Source organism: Chiloscyllium plagiosum, unplaced genomic scaffold, assembly GCF_037043375.1.
Source record: "Chiloscyllium plagiosum isolate Xiang-an unplaced genomic scaffold, Cpla_swu_hap1 HiC_scaffold_51, whole genome shotgun sequence".
NCBI classification, from domain to species: domain Eukaryota; kingdom Metazoa; phylum Chordata; class Chondrichthyes; order Orectolobiformes; family Hemiscylliidae; genus Chiloscyllium; species Chiloscyllium plagiosum.
This window is the reverse complement of record NW_028270189.1, coordinates 38625003-38647699: the sequence shown is the minus strand read 5'-3', so window position 1 is coordinate 38647699 and position 22697 is coordinate 38625003. Positions and strand designations below refer to the sequence as shown.

Below are 22697 nucleotides of genomic sequence, written 5' to 3'. Positions count from 1 at the left end.
GTCCCTCCCTCGCTGTGTGTGTGTGTGTCCCTCCCTCGCTGTGTATGTGTGTGTCCCTCCCTCGTTGCGTGTGTGTCCCTCCCTCGCTCGCTGTGTGTGTGTGTGTCCCTCCCTCGCTGTGTGTGTGTGTGTCCCTCCCTCGCTGTGTGTGTGTGTGTGTCCCTCCCTCGCTGTGTGTGTGTGTGTCCCTCCCTCGCTGTGTGTGTGTGTGTGTCCCTCCCTCGCTGTGTGTGTGTGTGTGTCCCTCCCTCGCTGTGTGTGTGTGTCCCTCCCTCGCTGTGTGTGTGTGTGTCCCTCCCTCCCTCGCTGTGTGTGTGTCCCTCCCTCCCTCGCTGTGTGTGTGTCCCTCCCTCCCTCGCTGTGTGTGTGTGTGTCCCTCCCTCGCTGTGTGTGTGTGTCCCTCCCTCGCTGTGTGTGTGTGTGTCCCTCCCTCGCTGTGTGTGTGTGTGTGTGTGTGTCCCTCCCTCGCTGTGTGTGTGTGTCCCTCCCTCGCTGTGTGTGTGTGTGTGTCCCTCCCTCGCTGTGTGTGTGTGTGTCCCTCCCTCGCTGTGTGTGTGTGTGTCCCTCCCTCGCTGTGTATGTGTGTGTCCCTCCCTCGCTGTGTGTGTGTGTGTGTCCCTCCCTCGCTGTGTGTGTGTGTGTCCCTCCCTCGCTGTGTATGTGTGTGTCCCTCCCTCGCTGTGTGTGTGTGTGTCCCTCCCTCGCTGTGTATGTGTGTGTCCCTCCCTCGCTGTGTGTGTGTGAGTTCCCCCCCTTGCTGTGTGTGTGTGTTTCCCTCTTGGTGTGCGTGTGTATGGCCCTCCCTCGTTGTGTGTGTGGTCCTCGCTCTCTGTGTATGTGCGCGTGCATGTCCTTCCCTCGCTGTGTCTGTGTGTGTCCCTCCCTCGTTGCGTGTGTGTCCCTCCCTCGTTGCGTGTGTGTCCCTCCCTCGTTGCGTGTGTGTCCCTCCCTCGTTGCGTGTGTGTCCCTCCCTCGTTGCGTGTGTGTCCCTCCCTCGCTCGCTGTGTGTGTGTGTGTCCCTCCCTCGCTGTGTGTGTGTGTGTGTCCCTCCCTCGCTGTGTGTGTGTGTGTGTCCCTCCCTCGCTGTGTGTGTGTGTGTGTCCCTCCCTCGCTGTGTGTGTGTCCCTCCCTCGCTGTGTGTGTGTGTGTGTGTGTGTGTCCCTCCCTCGCTGTGTGTGTGTGTGTCCCTCCCTCGCTGTGTGTGTGTGTGTGTCCCTCCCTCGCTGTGTGTGTGTGTGTGTCCCTCCCTCGCTGTGTGTGTGTGTGTCCCTCCCTCGCTGTGTGTGTGTGTGTGTGTGTGTGTGTCCCTCCCTCGCTGTGTGTGTGTGTCCCTCCCTCGCTGTGTGTGTGTGTGTCCCTCCCTCGCTGTGTGTGTGTGTCCCTCCCTCGCTGTGTGTGTGTGTCCCTCCCTCGCTGTGTGTGTGTATCCCTCCCTCGCTGTGTGTGTGTGTCCGTCCCTCCCTCGCTGTGTGTGTGTGTGTCCCTCCCTCGCTGTGTGTGTGTGTGTCCCTCCCTCGCTGTGTGTGTGTGTGTCCCTCCCTCGCTGTGTATGTGTGTGTCCCTCCCTCGCTGTGTGTGTGTCCCTCCCTCGCTGTGTGTGTGTGTGTCCCTCCCTCGCTGTGTGTGTGTGTGTCCCTCCCTCGCTGTGTGTGTGTGTGTCCCTCCCTCGTTGCGTGTGTGTCCCTCCCTCGTTGCGTGTGTGTCCCTCCCTCGCTCGCTGTGTGTGTGTGTGTCCCTCCCTCGCTGTGTGTGTGTGTGTCCCTCCCTCGCTGTGTGTGTGTGTCCCTCCCTCGCTGTGTGTGCGTGTCCCTCCCTCGCTGTGTGTGCGTGTGTGTGTCCCTCCCTCGCTGTGTGTGCGTGTGTGTGTCCCTCCCTCGCTGTGTGTGTGTGTGTGTGTCCCTCCCTCGCTGTGTGTGTGTATGGCCCTCCCTCGTTGTGTGAGCATGTGCCTCCCCCGTCGCTGTGTGTGCGCGTGTCCTTTTCTTGCTCTGTGTGTGTGTTTGTGTGTTTCCCTCCCTCGCTGTGCATGCATGTCCCTCCCTGGCTGTATGTGTGTGTGTGTCCCCCTCTCGCTGTGTGTGTCTGTGTTTGTGTGCTTCCTCATGCACGTGTCACTCCCTCACTATGTGTGCGTGTCCCTCCCTCGCTGTCGGTGTGTGTGTATCCCTCCCTCGCTCTGTGTGTGCATGTGTGTCCCTCCCTTGCAGTGTATGTGTGTGTTCCTCCCTCACTTGCTCTGTGTGTGTATGTGTGTGCGTGTCCCTCCATTGCACTTTGTGTATATCCTCCTCACTGTGTGTGCGCTTCTCCCCTCGCTGTGTGTGTGTGTCCCTCCCTCGCTGTGTGTGTGTCCCTCCCTCGTTGCGTGTGTGTCCCTCCCTCGTTGCGTGTGTGTCCCTCCCTCGTTGCGTGTGTGTCCCTCCCTCGTTGCGTGTGTGTCCCTCCCTCGTTGCGTGTGTGTCCCTCCCTCGTTGCGTGTGTGTCCCTCCCTCGTTGCGTGTGTGTCCCTCCCTCGTTGCGTGTGTGTCCCTCCCTCGCTCGCTGTGTGTGTGTGTGTCCCTCCCTCGCTGTGTGTGTGTGTGTGTCCCTCCCTCGCTGTGTGTGTCCCTCCCTCGCTGTGTGTGTGTGTGTGTCCCTCCCTCGCTGTGTGTGTGTGTGTGTGTGTGTGTCCCTCCCTCGCTGTGTGTGTGTGTGTGTCCCTCCCTCGCTGTGTGTGTGTGTGTGTCCCTCCCTCGCTGTGTGTGTGTGTGTGTGTGTGTGTGTCCCTCCCTCGCTGTGTGTGTGTGTCCCTCCCTCGCTGTGTGTGTGTGTCCCTCCCTCGCTGTGTGTGTGTGTCCCTCCCTCGCTGTGTGTGTGTATCCCTCCCTCGCTGTGTGTGTGTGTCCGTCCCTCCCTCGCTGTGTGTGCGTGTGTCCCTCCCTCGCTGTGTGTGTGTGTGTCCCTCCCTCGCTGTGTATGTGTGTGTCCCTCCCTCGCTGTGTGTGTGTGTCCCTCCCTCGCTGTGTGTGTGTGTGTCCCTCCCTCGCTGTGTATGTGTGTGTCCCTCCCTCGTTGCGTGTGTGTCCCTCCCTCGCTCGCTGTGTGTGTGTGTGTCCCTCCCTCGCTGTGTGTGTGTGTGTCCCTCCCTCGCTGTGTGTGTGTGTGTGTCCCTCCCTCGCTGTGTGTGTGTGTGTCCCTCCCTCGCTGTGTGTGTGTGTGTGTCCCTCCCTCGCTGTGTGTGTGTGTGTGTCCCTCCCTCGCTGTGTGTGTGTGTCCCTCCCTCGCTGTGTGTGTGTGTGTCCCTCCCTCCCTCGCTGTGTGTGTGTCCCTCCCTCCCTCGCTGTGTGTGTGTCCCTCCCTCCCTCGCTGTGTGTGTGTGTGTCCCTCCCTCGCTGTGTGTGTGTGTCCCTCCCTCGCTGTGTGTGTGTGTGTCCCTCCCTCGCTGTGTGTGTGTGTGTGTGTGTGTCCCTCCCTCGCTGTGTGTGTGTGTCCCTCCCTCGCTGTGTGTGTGTGTGTGTCCCTCCCTCGCTGTGTGTGTGTGTGTCCCTCCCTCGCTGTGTGTGTGTGTGTCCCTCCCTCGCTGTGTGTGTGTGTGTCCCTCCCTCGCTGTGTATGTGTGTGTCCCTCCCTCGCTGTGTGTGTGTGTGTGTCCCTCCCTCGCTGTGTGTGTGTGTGTCCCTCCCTCGCTGTGTATGTGTGTGTCCCTCCCTCGCTGTGTGTGTGTGTGTCCCTCCCTCGCTGTGTATGTGTGTGTCCCTCCCTCGCTGTGTGTGTGTGAGTTCCCCCCCTTGCTGTGTGTGTGTGTTTCCCTCTTGGTGTGCGTGTGTATGGCCCTCCCTCGTTGTGTGTGTGGTCCTCGCTCTCTGTGTATGTGCGCGTGCATGTCCTTCCCTCGCTGTGTCTGTGTGTGTCCCTCCCTCGTTGCGTGTGTGTCCCTCCCTCGTTGCGTGTGTGTCCCTCCCTCGTTGCGTGTGTGTCCCTCCCTCGTTGCGTGTGTGTCCCTCCCTCGTTGCGTGTGTGTCCCTCCCTCGCTCGCTGTGTGTGTGTGTGTCCCTCCCTCGCTGTGTGTGTGTGTGTGTCCCTCCCTCGCTGTGTGTGTGTGTGTGTCCCTCCCTCGCTGTGTGTGTGTGTGTGTCCCTCCCTCGCTGTGTGTGTGTGTGTCCCTCCCTCGCTGTGTGTGTGTGTGTGTGTGTGTGTCCCTCCCTCGCTGTGTGTGTGTGTGTCCCTCCCTCGCTGTGTGTGTGTGTGTGTCCCTCCCTCGCTGTGTGTGTGTGTGTGTCCCTCCCTCGCTGTGTGTGTGTGTGTCCCTCCCTCGCTGTGTGTGTGTGTGTGTGTGTGTGTGTCCCTCCCTCGCTGTGTGTGTGTGTCCCTCCCTCGCTGTGTGTGTGTGTGTCCCTCCCTCGCTGTGTGTGTGTGTCCCTCCCTCGCTGTGTGTGTGTGTGTCCCTCCCTCGCTGTGTGTGTGTGTCCCTCCCTCGCTGTGTGTGTGTGTCCCTCCCTCGCTGTGTGTGTGTGTCCCTCCCTCGCTGTGTGTGTGTATCCCTCCCTCGCTGTGTGTGTGTGTCCGTCCCTCCCTCGCTGTGTGTGTGTGTGTGTGTGTCCCTCCCTCGCTGTGTGTGTGTGTGTGTCCCTCCCTCGCTGTGTGTGTGTGTGTCCCTCCCTCGCTGTGTGTGTGTGTGTCCCTCCCTCGCTGTGTATGTGTGTGTCCCTCCCTCGCTGTGTGTGTGTCCCTCCCTCGCTGTGTGTGTGTGTGTCCCTCCCTCGCTGTGTGTGTGTGTGTCCCTCCCTCGCTGTGTGTGTGTGTGTCCCTCCCTCGTTGCGTGTGTGTCCCTCCCTCGTTGCGTGTGTGTCCCTCCCTCGCTCGCTGTGTGTGTGTGTGTCCCTCCCTCGCTGTGTGTGTGTGTGTCCCTCCCTCGCTGTGTGTGTGTGTCCCTCCCTCGCTGTGTGTGTGTGTGTCCCTCCCTCGCTGTGTGTGTGTGTGTGTGTGTCCCTCCCTCGCTGTGTGTGTGTGTGTGTGTGTGTCCCTCCCTCGCTGTGTGTGTGTGTGTCCCTCCCTCGCTGTGTGTGTGTGTCCCTCCCTCGCTGTGTGTGTGTGTCCCTCCCTCGCTGTGTGTGTGTGTCCCTCCCTCGCTGTGTGTGTGTGTCCCTCCCTCGCTGTGTGTGTGTGTCCCTCCCTCGCTGTGTGTGTGTGTCCGTCCCTCCCTCGCTGTGTGTGTGTGTGTCCCTCCCTCGCTGTGTGTGTGTGTGTCCCTCCCTCGCTGTGTGTGTGTGTGTCCCTCCCTCGCTGTGTATGTGTGTGTCCCTCCCTCGCTGTGTGTGTGTGTGTCCCTCCCTCGCTGTGTGCGTGTGTGTGTCCCTCCCTCGCTGTGTGTGTGTGTGTGTGTCCCTCCCTCGCTGTGTATGTGTGTGTCCCTCCCTCGCTGTGTGTGTGTGAGTTCCCCCCCTTGCTGTGTGTGTGTGTTTCCCTCTTGGTGTGCGTGTGTATGGCCCTCCCTCGTTGTGTGAGCATGTGCCTCCCCCGTCGCTGTGTGTGCGCGTGTCCTTTTCTTGCTCTGTGTGTGTGTTTGTGTGTTTCCCTCCCTCGCTGTGCATGCATGTCCCTCCCTGGCTGTATGTGTGTGTGTGTCCCTCTCTCGCTGTGTGTGTCTGTGTTTGTGTGCTTCCTCATGCACGTGTCACTCCCTCACTGTGTGCGTGTCCCTCCCTCGCTGTCGGTGTGTGTGTATCCCTCCCTCGCTCTGTGTGTGCATGTGTGTCCCTCCCTTGCTGTGTATGTGTGTGTGTTCCCTCCCTCGCTGTCTGTGTGTGCGTGCGTGTTCTTCCCTCGCTGTGTATGTGTGAATTACCCCCTTGCTGTGTGTGTGTGTGTGTGTGTGTGTGTGTCTTACTGTGCATGTGTGTGTGTGTGGCCCTCCCTCACTGTGTGTGCGCGTGTCCCTCTCTTGCTGTGTGTGTGTCTGTGTTTGTGTGTGTCCATGTCCCTCACTGGCTGTGTGTGTGCGTGCCCTTTTCTCACTGTGTGTCTGTAATTTTGTGCTTGCGCATGTACGTGTTCTTCCCTCGCTGTGTGTACGTGTCCCTCTTGCAGTGTATGTGAGTGTCCTTCCCTTGCTGTGTGTGTGTGTGTGTGTGTTTGCGTGTGTCCGCGTGTGTCCATGTCCCTCCCTGGCTTTGTGTCTGTGCTTGAGCATGCGCGTGTCCATCTCTCGCTGTGTGTGCATGTCCCCTCTTGCTGTGAGTATGTTTGACCCTTTTACAGTGTATGTTAGTGTCCTTCCATCGCTGTGTGTGTGTCTGTATGCGTGTCACTCCCACAGTGTGTGCGTGTCCCTCCCTCGCTGTGTGAGTGCGTGTTCTCCTCGCTGTGTGTGCGTGTGTCCCTTCCTCGCTGTGTAAGTCCCTCCCTTGATTTGTGTGTGTGTCCCTCCCTCGCTGTGTGTCTGCGTGTATCCCCCTCACTGTGTGTGTGTGTGCATGTCCCTCCCTCGCTGTGTGTCTGCGTGTATCCCCCTTACTGTGTGTGTGCATGTCCCTCCCTCGCTGTGTGTCTGTGGGTATCCCCCTCACTGTGTGTGTGTGCATGTCCCTCCCTCGCTGTGTGTCTGCGGGTATCCCCCTCACTGTGTGTGTGTTCATGTCCTTCCCTTGCTGTGTGTCTGCGTGTATCCCCCTTACTGTGTGTGTGCGTGTCCTTCCCTCGCTGTGTGTCTGCGTGTATCCCCCTCACTGTGTGTGTGTGTGCATGTCCTTCCCTCGCTGTGTGTCTGCGGGTATCTCCCGCACTGTGTGTGTGTGTGTTGGTGCATGTCCTTTCCTCGCTGTGTGTCTGCGTGTATCCCCCTCACTGTGTGTGTTGGTGCATGTCCTTTCCTCGCTGTGTGTCTGCGTGTATCCCCCTCACTGTGTGTGTTGGTGCATGTCCTTTCCTCGCTGTGTGTCTGCGTGTATCTCCCTCACTGTGTGTGTTTGCGTGTCGCTGCCTTGCTGTGTGTGTGTGTGTGTGTGTGTGTGTGTGTGTGTGTGTGTGTGTGTGTGTGCATGTCCTTCCCTCGCTGTGTGTCTGCGTATATCCCCCTTACTGTGTGTGTGTTCATGTCCTTCCCTCACTGTGTGTCTGCGTGTATCCCCCTCACTGTGTGTGTGTGCATGTGCATGTCCCTCCCTCGCTGTGTGTCTGCGTGTATCCCCCTTACTGTGTGTGTGTGTTCATGTCCTTCCCTCGCTGTGTGTCTGTGTGTATCCCCCTCACTGTGTGTGTGTGCGCATGTCCTACCCTCGCTGTGTATCTGCGTGTATCCCCCTCACTCTGTGTGTGTGTGTGTGTGTGTGTGTGCGTGTGCATGTCCCTCCCTCGCTGTGTGTCTGCGTGTATCCCACTTACTGTGTGTGTTCATGTCCTTCCCTCACTGTGTATCTGCGTGTATCCCCCTCACTGTGTGTGTGTGTGCGCATGTCCTTCCCTTGCTGTGTGTCTGCGTGTATCTCCCTTACTGTGTGTGTGTGCGCATGTCCTTCCCTTGCTGTGTGTCTGCGTGTATCCCCCTCACTGTGTGTGTGTGTGCATGTCCCTCCCTCGCTGTGTGTCTGCGTGTATCTCCCTCACCGTGTGTGTTTGTGTGTCGCTGCCTTGCTGTGTGTGTGTGTGTGTGTGTGTGTCCAATATTTGCACCATCAGAGGATTGGCGATCATAAATTGACTGTAGTATTCAGGAATGTGTGGTTGAAGTAAGTTCACCACGAGAAATGCAGGGTTTAATGTATAGGTAGAGGGGTGGGTCTGGGTAGGATGCTCTTCAGAGTTTTGCAATGTACTGGTTGGGCCGAATGGCCTGGTTCCACACGATGGCGATTCTATTCAGGTTATTGTCCAGCCCTGTCAACCATCCCCGTCTCCTACACCTTGCCTTATCCCCAATATTCTCCTTAACAATGTAATCTCCTCCAGACTCTAAAACACTCCTTGGCGATGTAACCTTCTCCAGTCCTTGCAAAGATCGATATGTCTGTCACCTCTTCCTGCGTTTGGAACCCTCCCTATAACTATTACCATTTGGTACAGCACTCCCAATCATTTTTCCTCTTGAAACTCCCATAAATATTTGTATCTCTGAAAACCCAACTGGACTGTCTCAACTTCCCTTTGACAGTTACGTGCTGAGACCTGCTCTATATCAGTGAAGTAATTAACTCTTGGCAACACTCACTGTTATAACCTCCCTCCAGCTTTACAGCACTGAGGATCTGTAGAAGCTCTTTTCAACCCGACAGCCATCTCTGTGTCTGTAATCTCCTCCACTCCCCATAATACATTCTCTCTGAGCTCCTCTGTAGTCCACTAAACACTCCCTAACACTGTCTGTATCAGTGTAACCTTCTCCAAAAACACAACCTTCTCTATCTGTGTAAATCCCTACACCAGTCCCTGTCCCTCTCAGCTCGGTCTAACAATACAACCCTCCATGTCTGTGTATTCACCTTCAGTCCCAACTCACCTCCCTCTCTGTGTAACCTTCTCCATGCATTTTTGCTACAGTCTCTTCAACGGTCCCTGTCAGTGTAACCTCTTCCAGACCCGAAAACCCCCCTCTCTTTAACTTCCTCAGGCCACATACCCCTCACTATCTGTAAGCTACTCCTGTCGGAGAACCCTCCCTCTGTGAACTGCTCCTACTCTTTAACTCTCCATAAGCTCCTGCAGCTCTTACAGCCCTCCCTATCTACCAAACCTCTTCCAGTCCCTAAACACCAACAGTCTGTGGAGACCCGACTACCATCCCTATCAGTGTAATCCTCTCAGGTCCCTGCAGTACTCCTGATCTGTCGAACTCACTCCATGCCTGTGCCTCTCCCAATCCAGTCCCTACAAAACCCACTATCTATTTAACAGCCACCTGTCGCTATCACCCCCATGTCAATGTAAGTTCCTCCTGTGTCTCCACCATCTACCCATCTCCATAACCTTGTCCAGCTCTTACCCAACTATCTGTTTAAACGTTACCCTCCCCTACAACTTCCTCCTGTTTGTGCTATGCTCCCTTACCTGTGAAACTGTCTCTGACCAAAATTGCTATCCCAATCTCTGAAACAAAATCCAGATTCTACAACCTGCATAACCCCTAGAACCTAAGCCTTCCCTACATCTATTAACATCTCCAGTCACGACTACCCAGCATATCTCTGTTTGTTCTTCCAGTCGATACAAACATCTTTATCTCTGTAATCTGCTCAGCTCCCTAAAACACTCCCTGCGGTGATCCAGCCCTGTCCTACAATCATCCTTATCCCTGTAAGCTTCTCCATCCCTCCCAACATTCCCAACTCCATGAACTTCTGCAGGCCCTATAGCTGTCCACATTTCTGTAACCTCCTGTGGGTCTATGGTCCTTCTTCTCTGTGTAACCTTGTTCAGACCCCATACTCTCCAGTTTCCTGAATCCTCTTCCTGCATTGCAACCAAAACAACATGTTTATGTAATATCCACCAGTGCTTAAACCCTCCGCAACTTAGTAACAACTCGCAGTCCTAACAAAACAACTAAACTGTGAAACCTTTCATTTCACTACAATCCTCCCTCCCTCCCTCCTCAAATGCCTTCGTCACCATGAAACCTCACAATTACTGAAGCCACCTTTTGGCTCTGCAACCCTCCTAATGTCTACAAAATCCTCCTGTCCTGATATCCCTCTCTATCTCTGTAATCCCCACCACCCTCCAGTGCCCTTCTGGGGAACATGGCAGAGGAGGGAAGATTTGCAGAGTCCGGGCCATGTTACGGAGGTAGAATTCTGTGAATTACAGATTTGGTCGAATGTCTGTGGTGTGCAGAGTATTGGCGAGGGTTCTAAAGACAGGGTGTATGACTATTTGGGAAACCATAGTTACATTAGAGACAGTCAGCACGGGTTTGTGAGGGGTCAGGTCATGCCTCACAAACCTTATTGCATTCTTTGAGGATATGACAGAATACGTTGATGGCTCATTCAGAAATGAAGGATGATTTTGGTTACAGGGGAATCTGTCTGTCTGGATACAGGATTGGATACCCCAGAATAGACAGGGTATGGCAGCAGATGGAGAGTATTGAGCCTGGAGCTCAGTGACCAGTGGTTTTCTGTAACAGTCGGCTCTGGGACTCTGCTCTTTGTGATTTATTTTAAAAATAATGTGCATGTGGATGTTGGAGAGTGGGTTTGTAAGTTTGCCAATCACATGAAGGTTGGTGGCGTGGTGGGGAATGTGGAGGGCTGTTGTAGGTTGCAATGGAACATTGACAGGACGCAGAGCTGGCAGGACGTGACAGATGGAGTTCAATCTGGAAAAGAGTGAAGTGATTCATTCTGGAAGGTCGAATTTGAATACAGAATACAGGGTGAAAGGCAGAATACTTGGCAGTGTAGAGAAACAGAGATCATGGGGTCCGTGTCCATAGATCCCTCAAAATCACCACACACGTTGATAGGGTTGTTAAAAAGGCATATGTTGTGTTGGCTTTCCTTAGCAAGGGGATCGATTTTAAGAGCCGTGAGGTTTAACTGCATCTTTATAGCGTCCTGGTGAGACCACACTTGGAATATCGTGTTCAGTTCTCGTCCCATCTTTACAGGAAGGATGTGCACGTTTTAGAGAGTGTACACAGGAAATTTACCAGGATGCTGCCTGGAATGGAGAGCATTTCTTATGAAGAAAGGTTGAGGGAGCAAAGGCTTTTCTCATTGGAGTGACGAAGGGGGCGGGGCAACTTGGTAGAGGTGAACAAGATGATAAGAGGCACAGAGTGAGTGAATAGTCAGAGACTTTTCCTCCTATGGCATAAATGGCTATTACAAGGGGGTGTAATTTTAAGGTGAATGGAGGATGGATCCGAGGGTAGAGAATGGTAGGTGGTTGGAATGCACTGCCAATGGTGGTAGTAAAATTAGACACATCCGGGACATTTACTAGACTCTTGGACAGACACATGGATAATAGTAAAATGAAGGGAATGTAGGTTAGTTTGATCTTACAGTTGGAATAAAGGTTTGCATGAAATGTCCGAAGGGTTTTGGGCGGAACTGTTCTGTGTGGTAAACTGGGTAATAAGCTCAGATCAGTGCAAAAAAGAATATGGCATTCAGGAGGAGCTCGTGAACTGGATACAAAAGTTGCTTGATGGTAGGAGCTAGAGGGTGGTGCAAGACATGTTTTTCTGACTGCAGGCATGTGACCAGCGGTGTAGTGGGCCCACTGTTGTTTGCCATTTGGATAAATGGTTTGGATGGGAATATTGGTTTCCTGGTAAGTAAGGTTTTTGGGTGACACTGACATTGGTGGTAAAGTGGTTAGTGGAGAAAATTACATATGATACAACAGGATGAACAGTACTGCTGGGATAGTGGGCTGAAGAATAGCAGATGGAGTTTAATTAGATAAATGTGAAGTGTGCCATTTTGGTGAAACAAACCAGGGTGTTACTTGTACAGTTAATGTTCGGGCCCTGGGTAGTGTTGTCAGTCAGTGACCCAGTGACCCACGTACACAGTTCTTTGAAAGTGGTGTCACAGGTAGACAGGCTGGTGAAGCAGGTGTTTGGGATGGTTACCTTCATTGGGGAGAGCATTGAGAGTAAGAGTTGGGATGTCATGTTGTGGCTGTAAAAGACATTGGTGGGGCCACCATTAAAACATTGTTGATCAGTAGGAAGAACTCATCTAGTTCACTAACCTCCTTTCGGGAAGGACACCAAATATTCTAACCTGGTCTGGCTGACATGTGACTCCAGACCCACAGCAATATGGCTGACTCCGAGCTACCCTCTGGGTAATTACCAGTGTGGTCAAAAAATGTTAGTTCAGGCAGTAACACCCACATCCCATGAATAAATAAGTAAAACGAAATATGTTCTTCCCTACCTCTGCAACCCCTCCAGCTGCAGCAATCCGTACTGGCTTTGTAACACCATTCAGACCCTGACCACTCTCTGTAACACTCTCACCACCTCCAGCACCTTCACCTCTCCCAGTTCCTAACGTGTCTATAAACCCTGACAATGATTCCCCTTCCCTCTGCCCTCCTCCTGGGAGCAGACCCATTCCAATACATTAACATTTACTCCTAAAGCACACTTTCAGGATTTTAAGTACTTTTTGGTGATCTTCTCAGCCTTATAATCTAGCCTTTTGTCCTGAGTGAGGGATAAGTGGGAATTTCTTGCTGAGGTGTTTACTGTTTCAATGGAGTGTTCTTTTGTTGAGTGTTTTACACTGTTCCTTCAAATGGTTCCCACTTTTCATTTACAGACATATGTTTCAGTCTGTTTAGCCTGTTTACCTTGGTCAGTTCTCCTCTCAAACCCATGTAATTTGCATTTTTGTTTCTAGTTGTAGCTTGTCCTTTCTGTGATTCACTTTAAAACTTTATATTTCTTCAAAAACTGCACTTTATCACAATTTCCCAGAGGATCTCTCCAGGTGACATTACTCATTCACTAAGTTTCATCACACAACGGTCGCTCTGCGATAGTTATGTCCCTTGCCAGTTGCACAATGTGTTTTTCAAAGAAACACTGAAAAAAACATTCTCCGAACTCCTCTTCCAATATCACTGTTGACCGTGTGATTGTCCCAGATTATACAAATATTGAAGTTTTCCAAAATTGTCACCATGTGTTTGTCAAAACATTCCAATGAGTTCCTGTTTAATGCAGTGATGAGCAATGGAATGCTGTTCAGTGGTTAAAACTGTTCTGTTGCTTGTGTCCTTGGCAAGTAGTAGCCAGAATTTACATTCAGACTGACTCTACTTCATGATCTGATGCCAAATGCTTTCTCTGTAATGCCTTTGTTACCCATCATTGTTAGCGTTGCCCATTTTGCCTGAGTTTCTGCAAGGTTGTGAACCATTGAATATTTATGTCCATCTTTTGTTCACCCTGTAACCACATCTCTCTGGTGTCTAAATTTCTTCTATCTCTGTGTCAGAAATCCATCTGTCTTATTGATCAGACTTCGTCCATTCAAAGAAAACCCATAATTTACTCTTTCCCACAATTTCCTGTCACAAACCTATTCCCTGATGTACAGTTTTAGTTAATCGCTGTCCCATTCTGTTCCTTCTTGCTTGTCTTCAGTCACATTCCCATGCTGTTCCGATGCTCCACCTTTTCTCTTTGGATTTGGAAAGCTCCTTTCACCTGGACCCTGTCCCTGCATCCTCTCTGTCAGTTTAAAGCCCTGTCCTTAAACCAACTGACATGATTGGCCAGGACACTGGTCCCAGCACAGTTCCAGTGGGACCATCCTAATGGATTATTTTTTTAAAAAACAGGTAGGGGATGTGGGTGTCTCTGGCTGACCAGCCTTTCTTGCCCATCCCTAGCTGCCCACGAGCTGAGTAGCTTGCTCGGCCATTTCAGAGGGCAATTGAAATGCAAACACTTTGCTGTGGGTATGTCATGAAGACCACGTGAGCATGATCAGATCTCGTTGTCGAAACGGCAAGTGGGCTCAGTGATTAGCACTCCTGCCTCACAGCACCAGGGTTCCAGGTTCGATTCCAGCCGCGGGTGACTGTGTGGAGTTTGCATATTCTCCCCGTGTTTGCGTGAATTGCTTCCGGATGCTCCGGTTTCCTCCCACAGTCCAAAGACGCGCAGGTCAGGCGAATTGGCCATGCTAATTTGCTCATCATGTTAGGTGTATTAGGCTGAGGGAGATGGGTCTGAGTGGGTTACTCTTCGGAGTGTTGGCATGGACTGATTGGGCCGAAAGGCCTGTTTCCACACTGTATGGAATCTAATCTAAGGGATTGGGATTTTTGTACATCAGCAATGGTTTCATATTTGTTTATGGATTGTTAATTGCTATTTTTAAAATTATTGGTTTTAAATTCCACCATATCTTATGATGGGATTCAAACCTGCCTCCCCTGAACATTAGCTGAGGTTTTGGATAAATGCCCTAACAATAATGTTACAAGGCCATCACTTCACCTGCTCACTGGTTGCTCATCCCTGACCACTGATACGTGAAGCTAAACCCATTCTTCTAACATGACTGTGTGATCCTGAAGTCTTCCAGAACTCTGGTGATATCACTCAGTCTCCTTCTGTGTGGTATCCCTCACTGTGTGGGTCTAATTGCTGCCTCCCGCTCTTGCAGTTACTCCAGTTCCTGAGCCAACAGAATTCTCCACTCTCAAGATACACAACAGCTAGGCCAGGGATGGAGTTTGGAATTTTCCAGATCTCTGTGGGGCTTATTTCCATTCTCCATGTGTAACTCTCGCTGCATCAGTCTAATTTCCAATTCTGTCTATCTCTCTGTCTCCTCTAGGTACTCAGGAAGTTCTTGACCGAATAGATTTCCCAACTGCCGGACGTCTCATCCAACACCCCATTGAAGATGGTTGGTCAGCCAGAGAGACAAAGGGAAGGGGGTTCTTGAGCCTTCAATAAATCCTGCAGTGTGGTAAGATCACTCACAGTGCACAGAGCAGGGAGCAATGAGTGGGCTCCAAGAATCGGCTAACAAGACATGATATAGATACAGTGCTGGAGGGGAGCACAGTATAGGCACACCCCAGACTCAATCACCACATCTACTTTAACCTATGTTGCACTGCGACAGCATCGAGAGTTCAGAGTTATCAATCCAGGCCTGCGCTGTCTTCGTGACCATCAGGACAACAGAGGTTAAAGCAGGCCTCCGACGAGAGCTTGGGAATGCTGCCTGGGATCTTTCTGTTCTGTGTTCTCTCTCCAACACTGTACTAAGACTCACTACTCTGCAACACTGTACCTATGGCATGGCTTGTGCACCAGTGTCTTCAGTCATCTTTAACTCCTATAACAGTAGTTGTCCCTGTAACCTACTCCATTCCCGATTAGTCCCTCCACATATTTGAGATGTACTGCACTCCAGATTACCATCCCTATCGCTGTAAATTGCTTCAGTGTCTACACCATGCCTTATTTCGGTACTGTAATCCTCTTTAACTGGATACAGAGTGATACAGCATGGAAACAGAACCTGTGGTCCAACTCCTCAATGCTGCCCATGTTACCTAAACTGAACGAGTCTCATTTGCCTGCGTTTGGCCCTTAGCTCTTCAAACCTTCTCCCCTCCATGTACCTGCCCAAATGTCTTTTCCATGTTGTAATTGTTCTTGTTTCTCCCATGTGCCTGAGGCAGTCTGTTCCATCTATGCACCATCCTGTGGAGATAATGTTCCCCCTCAGCTCCCTCTTTAAATCCTTGGTCTCTCACCTCCCGTTTATACCCTCTAGTTTTGGAATCACCTACCCTTGGATATTCACCATTCTTAGGCCCCGCATGGTTTTGTAAAACTTTATAAGGTCACCCCGTGGCCTCCTCTGCCCAAGGGAAATATTTAGGACAATGTTACAAATATACCTAATGTATGTAACAAAGTGCTGGCCAATGTTGGCAAATGTGCCAAATGTCGCTTTCCCCACCCTGTCCACCTGGTATGCCACTTCCAAGGAACAATGTAACTGCACCTCTTGCTCTCTCTCTGTTGGACAATACTGCCCAGAGCCCTTCCATTAACTGTATTAGTCGTCCATGGTTTGTCTTAACAAAATCCAACGGCTGAATTAAACTCCATCTTTCATTCCTTGGTCCACTGGCCCAGTTGGTCACGATCCCCTTTGATAACCGTATTTACTGCCCACTACACCATTCATTTGATCATCAACAAACGTTCGCACAATCACTCCTATATTTTGAACCAAATCGTTTATGTAGATGATGCACATCAGCGGACCCAGCCCTGATCCTTTCTTCAATAATGGAATAAAACCATATTCTTGTCATAGAGCCATACAGCATGGAAACTGACCCTTCAGTTGATACCCACTATAATCTAAAACTAAACTCTTCCCAGCTATCTGAAGATGGTCCATATCACTCCAACCCTTCCCTATTCACCTGTTTATCCAAATATCTTTTAAATGTTGTAATTGTACCCACATCAACCCCTTTCTCAGGAAGTTCATTCCACACTCAAACCACCCTCTGTGTAATAAATTGCCCCATATCTTTTTTTGAACATCTCTCTCCTCTAACCTTAAAAATGTGACCCCGCCTCTTGAGACTCCCCCATCCTGGGGAAAAGGCAACTACCATGAAATCGACCTATATATCTCATTTTTTTTCATAAATCTTTATAGCATCATGTCTCAACCTCCAGGCTCCAGTGAAAAAAGACTCAGCCGACCCAGCCATTTTTCAGAACTCAAGCTTTCCATACCCAGCAATATCCTGGTAAATCTCTTCTGAATGCCCTGCAGCTTAATAATATCCTCCCTGTTAACTGGGTGACCAGAACTGGACAGAGTATTGCAGAACAGGCCTCCCAAATGTCTCTTTCCTCATTCCTGAAGAAGGGCTTATGCCCGAAACGTCGATTCTCCTGTTCCCTGGATGCTGCCTGACCTGCTGCGCTGTTCCAGCAACACATTTTCAGCTCTGATCTCCAGCATCTGCAGACCTCACTTTCTCCTCACAAATGTCTGCGCAATCTCAACATGACGTCCCAAATCCTCCACTCAATGGACTGAGCAATAGTCAGGCATGCCAAGCACTGTCTTATCCATCCTGTGATTGCAAGCTTCAAGATTTATGTAGCTGAACCCAGAGGTCCCTCTGCTCTAAAACACTAACTGAAGCCTTAACATTAATTGTATAAGCTCTACCCTCGTTTGTTGTACAAAATGCATTATCTCGTATTTATTCAGATTGAATTCCATCTCCACTTTTTCAGCCCATTCACTCACTTCATCAAGATCCCTTTGTAATCTCAGAAAACCTCCTTCACTGTCCATGATGCCACCCTCCAGCCTGCCAGCCCATCACACATGGCTGTCAGTAGTACACATACCTTTGCTAGGGGCTCCACAATTTCTTCCCTAACATCCCACAGTGTCCTGTGGTACACTTAATCAGGTTCTGGGACTTGCCATAGCTTCGAGTTTTAAAACCTCCATCACCACCTCTTCTATAACATGCACTCTTTTCAAGTCATAGAGATATACAGCATAGAAACAGACCCTTCGGTCCTCAACTCGTCCAGGCTTACCAGAAGATCTAAATAAATCCCATTCCCTTTTCCAGCATTTGGCCCATATACGTCTACACCATAACTATTCAGATGCCCATCCAGACACCTTTTTAATGTTGTAATTGTATCAGTCTCCATTACTTTCTCTCTCAGCTCATTCCATACACACATCACCATGTGTGTAAAGAAGCTGTCCCTTCAGTCCCTCTGTAAACCATTCACCTCTAACCTTAAACCTATGCCCTCTAGTTTTGGACTCCCCAACTTCTGGGAAAAGACCTTGAATGCTTACCCAATCCATACCGCTCATGTTCATATAAACCTCTGTAAGGACATCCCTCAGTCTCCGATTCTCCAGTGACAGTAACCCCAGCTTATTCAGCAACAACCAGACAATATCCTGTTAATCTTTTCTGAGCCCTTTCAAGTTTCACAACATCCTTCCTGTAGCAGAGAGACTGGAATTGCAGAGAACTCCAATTGTGGTCTAATGTATTACTCTTGTTCCCTGAGTTCCCCAGTCTTTCTCCACAGTAAGTTCTGGAGTGAAAAAATTGTTTTGGATCTTAGCAAATATCCTGCAGTTCCACAGATCGATGGCCTCATTGATCTTTAATGGACACTATGTGTCCTGAGTTACTTGTGCACTCTTAATATACTGATACAATCACTTTTGGATTCCCCTTTCCTTCTCTGCTGAGGCTATTTCATTTAGCCTTTCTCCATTCCTGTTTTCTACTCAAAGTGTATTCCTACAGCCCCTGTATACCCTCAGGGATTCCCTTGATGCAGCTGACTATACCTGACATGTGCCCCCTTTTCCTTGACCAGACCCTCAATAGACAGCCAGTGTTTCCGAATGTTGTCAGCGCTGACCTGCACACAAACAGGAACATGCTGGTGGTGATCGATCAGTTTATCTCACTTTTAAAATATTCTCACTTGCCAAACTACCCTTTTCCTGTAAATAATTCCCTTCCCCAATCACATTTTGAAAGTTCCTGGCTAATACGATCAAGATTGGTCAGGCCCCATTTTATAACTTGAACCTGTGGACCAGGCCTGTCCTTTTCCAAAGCTATTTTCAAACTACTACAACTGTGGTCACTTTGGCAAAATGCTTTCCCACTAACACCTCAGTCCCTTTCCCTACCTTAATTCCCAAGTGGAGGTCAGGTTTTGCCCCTTTCTCTTTTCAGGCCATTTACATATTGATTGGGAGTTTTCTGGAATAAAATTACCAATTTTCTCCCTTACAAACCCTGAACACTGGCTGTCCCAGTCGAGGTTTGGAAAGTTCAAAATCCGTACCATAACAGCCTTATTATTATGGTTGATATTTAAGATGTCCTGACATATTTGTTCCTCAGTCTGCCACAGATTATTCGGGGTCAGCAGTTGATCGTATCAAGATGATGACCCATTCTTATTTCTCAGTTCCACTAACATAGCTTCAGTGGACGATCCCACAGGAATATCCTCTCTAAGTACTGCTGTGATGATTCATGCAATCAAAACCCACCACCACACGTCCTCTCTTGCCTCCCCTTCCTGTAGCATCTCTACCTTGAAACAATGAACTGCCAGTCCTGCCCCTCCCTCAGCTGTGTTTCTGTAATAGCTATAATATCCCAGTCCCATGTTCCAATCCATGCCTTTAGTTCATCTTCCTTAGCTGTCAGGCCCCTTGCATTGAAATAAATGCAGTTTAATCATCAGTTTTCCTCCATTCCCTGCTATGTTCTTGCCTGCCTTGTCTGCTGAAATTGCTGTCTTTAACTCATGTACCAGCCTCAATCTTCTTTCTGGCCTATGTTTATTTAAGGTCCAACACCCTGCCAGACTCGGTTATATCCTCTCAAGCATCTCTCGCAATTCACCCCACCAGGATATGGGTCCCTCTCCCGGTCTCAGTTGAGGTGCCTTTCCCTGTCTCCCTGTGCTGACACCTTCAGGGATCTATGGACTTGTCCACCAAGGTTCCTGTATTCCTCAGTACTCCGCAAGGTCCTACCATTCATTATGTCTGTCTTTCGCTTATCGTACCTCCCACAGAGTGTTACCTCACTTCGATCAGACCTAAACTTTGCTTAGATTATCATCCAATCGACATCAGACTGTAGCCTGAGACCATCCCCCTCACTGTGGACTACACCCTCACCTTTCATGTCATCCGCAAACCGACTAACGATACCTTCTGCTTTCACATCCGAGTTATTAATGTTCTCTGGTTCCTGCACAGATCCCTGTGGTACACCCGCTGGTGAAAGTATTCTATCCACCAATTTTGCATCCAATTTGCCAACTTGCCTTGTCATCCAGTCCTTTTGGACCAGCCTTCCATGTTGGATCTTGTTTAAGGACTTAGTCAAGCCCATGTAAACCACATGATCTGCACTGCCCTCATCAATATACTTAAGCACCATTTCAAAAAAAACTGAACTGAATTCCTCAGACAGTATCTTCCTCTGCCAAATCCGTGATGACTAAACCGAGTTGATCCTTACCTTTAAGTGTCGGTTTATCCTCACAATTGTTTCCAATAATTTCCCTCCCCCTGCTGTCAGACTATCTGCTCTGTAATTACCTGGCCTACCCCTGCTGCCCTTCTTGAACAAAGGAACCACATTAGCGATCCTCCAGTCATTCAGCATTTCACCTGTGGCCAGCAAAGTATTAAATATATCCACCAGGGCCCCAGCAGTCTCTGGGTAATTAGCATGGGGTCAAAGAATGCTGGTCTAGGCAGTGACACCCACATCCCATGAATGAATCAATAAAAATACATATGTCTCTCCCTACCTCTGCAAACCCCTCCAACTGCAGCAATTCATACTGGCTTTGTAACACCATTCAGGCCCTGGCCCCTCTCTGTAACACTCTCACCACCTCCAGCACCTTCACGTCTCCATGTTCGTATTGTGTCAATAAACCTTGACAACGATTTCCCTTCCCATTGCCCTCCTCCTGCTAGCAGACCCATTGCAATCCCTTTAAAACTTACTCTAAAACTCTCTCTTACTTCAGGATTTTAAGTACTTTGTGGTGATCTTCTCAGGTGATGGAAATGTGTTGCTGGAAAAGCGCAGCAGGTCAGGCAGCATCTAGGGAACAGGAGAATCGACGTTTCGGGCATTAGCCCTACTTCAGGAAGCCCGGTGATCTTCTCAGCCTAATAATCTAATATGATCCATTTTGTCCTGAGTGAGGGACCGGTGGGGATTTCTTGCTGAGTTTTTGTCTGTTTCAGTGGAATGTCCTTTTGTTGAGTATTTTACACAGCTCCTTCAAATGTTTTCCACTGTTCATTTACAGGCACATATTTCAGTCTGTTCAGCCTGTTTATCTTGGTCAGTTCTCCATCAAGCTCATGTAATTGGCTATTTTTGTTTCTAGTTGTAGCTTGTCCTTTCTGTGTTTCACTTTAAAACTTTATAGTTCTTTAAACTGAACTTTATCACAATTTCCCAGAGGATCTCTCCAGGTGACATTACTCATTCACTAAGTTTTATCACACAACAGTCGCTCTGAGACAGTTACGTCCCTCGCCAGTTGCACAATGTGTTATTCTAAGAAACACTGAAAAAAATTTTCTGAACTCCTCTTCCAATATCACAGTTGTCAGTGTGATTGTCCCAGACTTTGTGAATATTGACCTTTCACTAAATGTTCACCATGCCTTTATTAAAAATTCCAATGAATTCCTATTTATTGCAGTGATGAGCCATGAAATGCTGTTCGGTGCATAAAACTGTTCTGCTGCTTGTGTCTTTGGCAAGTAGTAGCCAGAATTTACATTCAGACTGACTCTACTCCATGATCTGATGCCAAATGGTTTCTCTGTAATGCCTTTCTTACACATCATTGTTAGCGTTGCCCATTTTGCCTGAGTTTGCACAAGGTTGTGAACCATTGAATATTTATGTTCCACCTTTTGTTCTCCCTGGTGTCTAAATCCCTTTTATCTCTGTGTCACAAATCCATCTACCTTGTTGCAGAGACATTGTCCATTAATAAAAAACATAATTTACTCGTTCCCACAATTTCCTGTCACAAATGGATTTGCTGATCTACAGTTTTAGTTAAACTTTGTCCCATCCTGTTCCTTTCTGTTGTCTTCGGTCACATTCCCCGTGCTGCTCTGATGGTTCACGTTTTCTCTTTGGATTTGGAAAGCTCCTTTCACCTGAAGCCTGTCCCTGCATCCTCTCTGTCAGTTTAAAGCCCTGTCCATAAATCTACCAACGTGATTGGCCAGACATTGTTCCACTGGAACTGTGCTGGGACCAATCTGAATGGATTTTTTAAAAAATCAGGTGTGGGATGCGGGTGTCTCTGGCTGACCAGCCTTTATTGCCCTTCCCTTGCTGCCCTTGAGCTAAGCAGCTGGCTCGCCCATTTCACAGGGTAATTGAGAGACAAACACTTTGCTGTGGGTATGTCGTGCAGACCACGTGAGAGTGAACTGTTGTCTTTCTCTGAAGGTCAAGTGTTTGGATTTTTATCAATACTTATTTATGGATTGTTAATTCCAATTTTTAAAACATATATTCATTTAAAATTCCACATGGTTAGAAGTTAGAAAGAAGAAGGGGGTGGTCACTTTGTTGGGACTGTATTGTAGACTGTTGTAGACCCAACAGATACCAGAGGAGCAGATGTGTAGAGAGATTGCAGATAACTATAGGAATAATAGAGGAGTGCAGGCTGGAGATTTTAATGTTCCCTGTACTGACTGGGCCACCTAGAGTATAAGAAGACCTGGATGGAGGGCAATTTTTCAAATGTGTCCAAGGAATGTTCCTAAATAAATATGCAGAGGGCCCTACTCTACTCAGGCAGGTGCAACACTGGACCTCCCCTCAGAAAACGAGGTCGGGCAAGTGAGTGAAGTGTCATTCAGAGAGCACTTTGGGTCCAGTGCCCATAACTGTCTTCGTTTTAATATACTTATGGAAAAAGATCAGCAGGTCCACAAATTGAAGAGGAAAACTGAAACAGGGCCAGGTTTGGGGCCATTCTGCAGGATCTGGCTAGCGTCAATGCCGTGAATTTAAAATTGCACAACGCCCAGTTATAATCCAACTCGCTTTGGAAGCGCTGGTCATCACTGTAAAGATGAAAGGCTTAAACTAAATTTGTTTGATATTATATTCCATGACACTGCCATCCTGTACCTTAGCATTGTGCTCCACAACCACCTGATGAAGAAGCAGTGCTCTGACAGCTAGTGCTTTCAAATAAACCGGTTGGACTGGAACCGAGTGTTGGGTGATTTTTAACTTTGTCCACCCCCAGTCCGACACCGGCACCTCCACATTATGATTCTAATCGATCGGGTGGGTCTGTTTGAAGGAAAAGGAACAACTGGCAAATGGGAGACTTTTCAAAGTGTGATCTCAAGAATCCAGGACCCGAATGCCCCATTGGGATAAAGGGAAACGCTGGCAGGGTTAGGGATCGTTGGCTAATGTGGGATAATAAGGCTCTGGTCTTGAAATGAAGACTGCATGCATTGGGTTTAAGCTATCCGTATCTACATAAACTCTTCTATTCTTAAAGACGTGCTCAATCTGTGGAGACCCCACAATCCTCTCAGTCCCTGTAATACTCCCAATCTGCAGAAGTCATTCCTTTGCCTGTGACTCTTCCAATTCAG

General features: G+C 49.5%; 1 long non-coding RNA gene across 2 annotated transcripts in view; it reads left to right on the top strand.

Annotated features, from left to right (window-relative positions):
• LOC148135181 (uncharacterized) overlaps positions 1-22489 on the top strand; it is a 36830-nt gene extending 14341 nt beyond the window's left edge. The window contains exons 4-5 of one of the 2 annotated variants that reach the window (XR_015755459.1): positions 14289-14423; positions 20066-22488. This is a non-coding gene — a long non-coding RNA (uncharacterized LOC148135181). Of the gene's footprint in view, positions 1-14288 lie in introns of both variants that reach the window. The other variant, XR_015755458.1, reaches the window with a different exon arrangement.
• Positions 22490-22697: the final 208 nt, after the last annotated feature.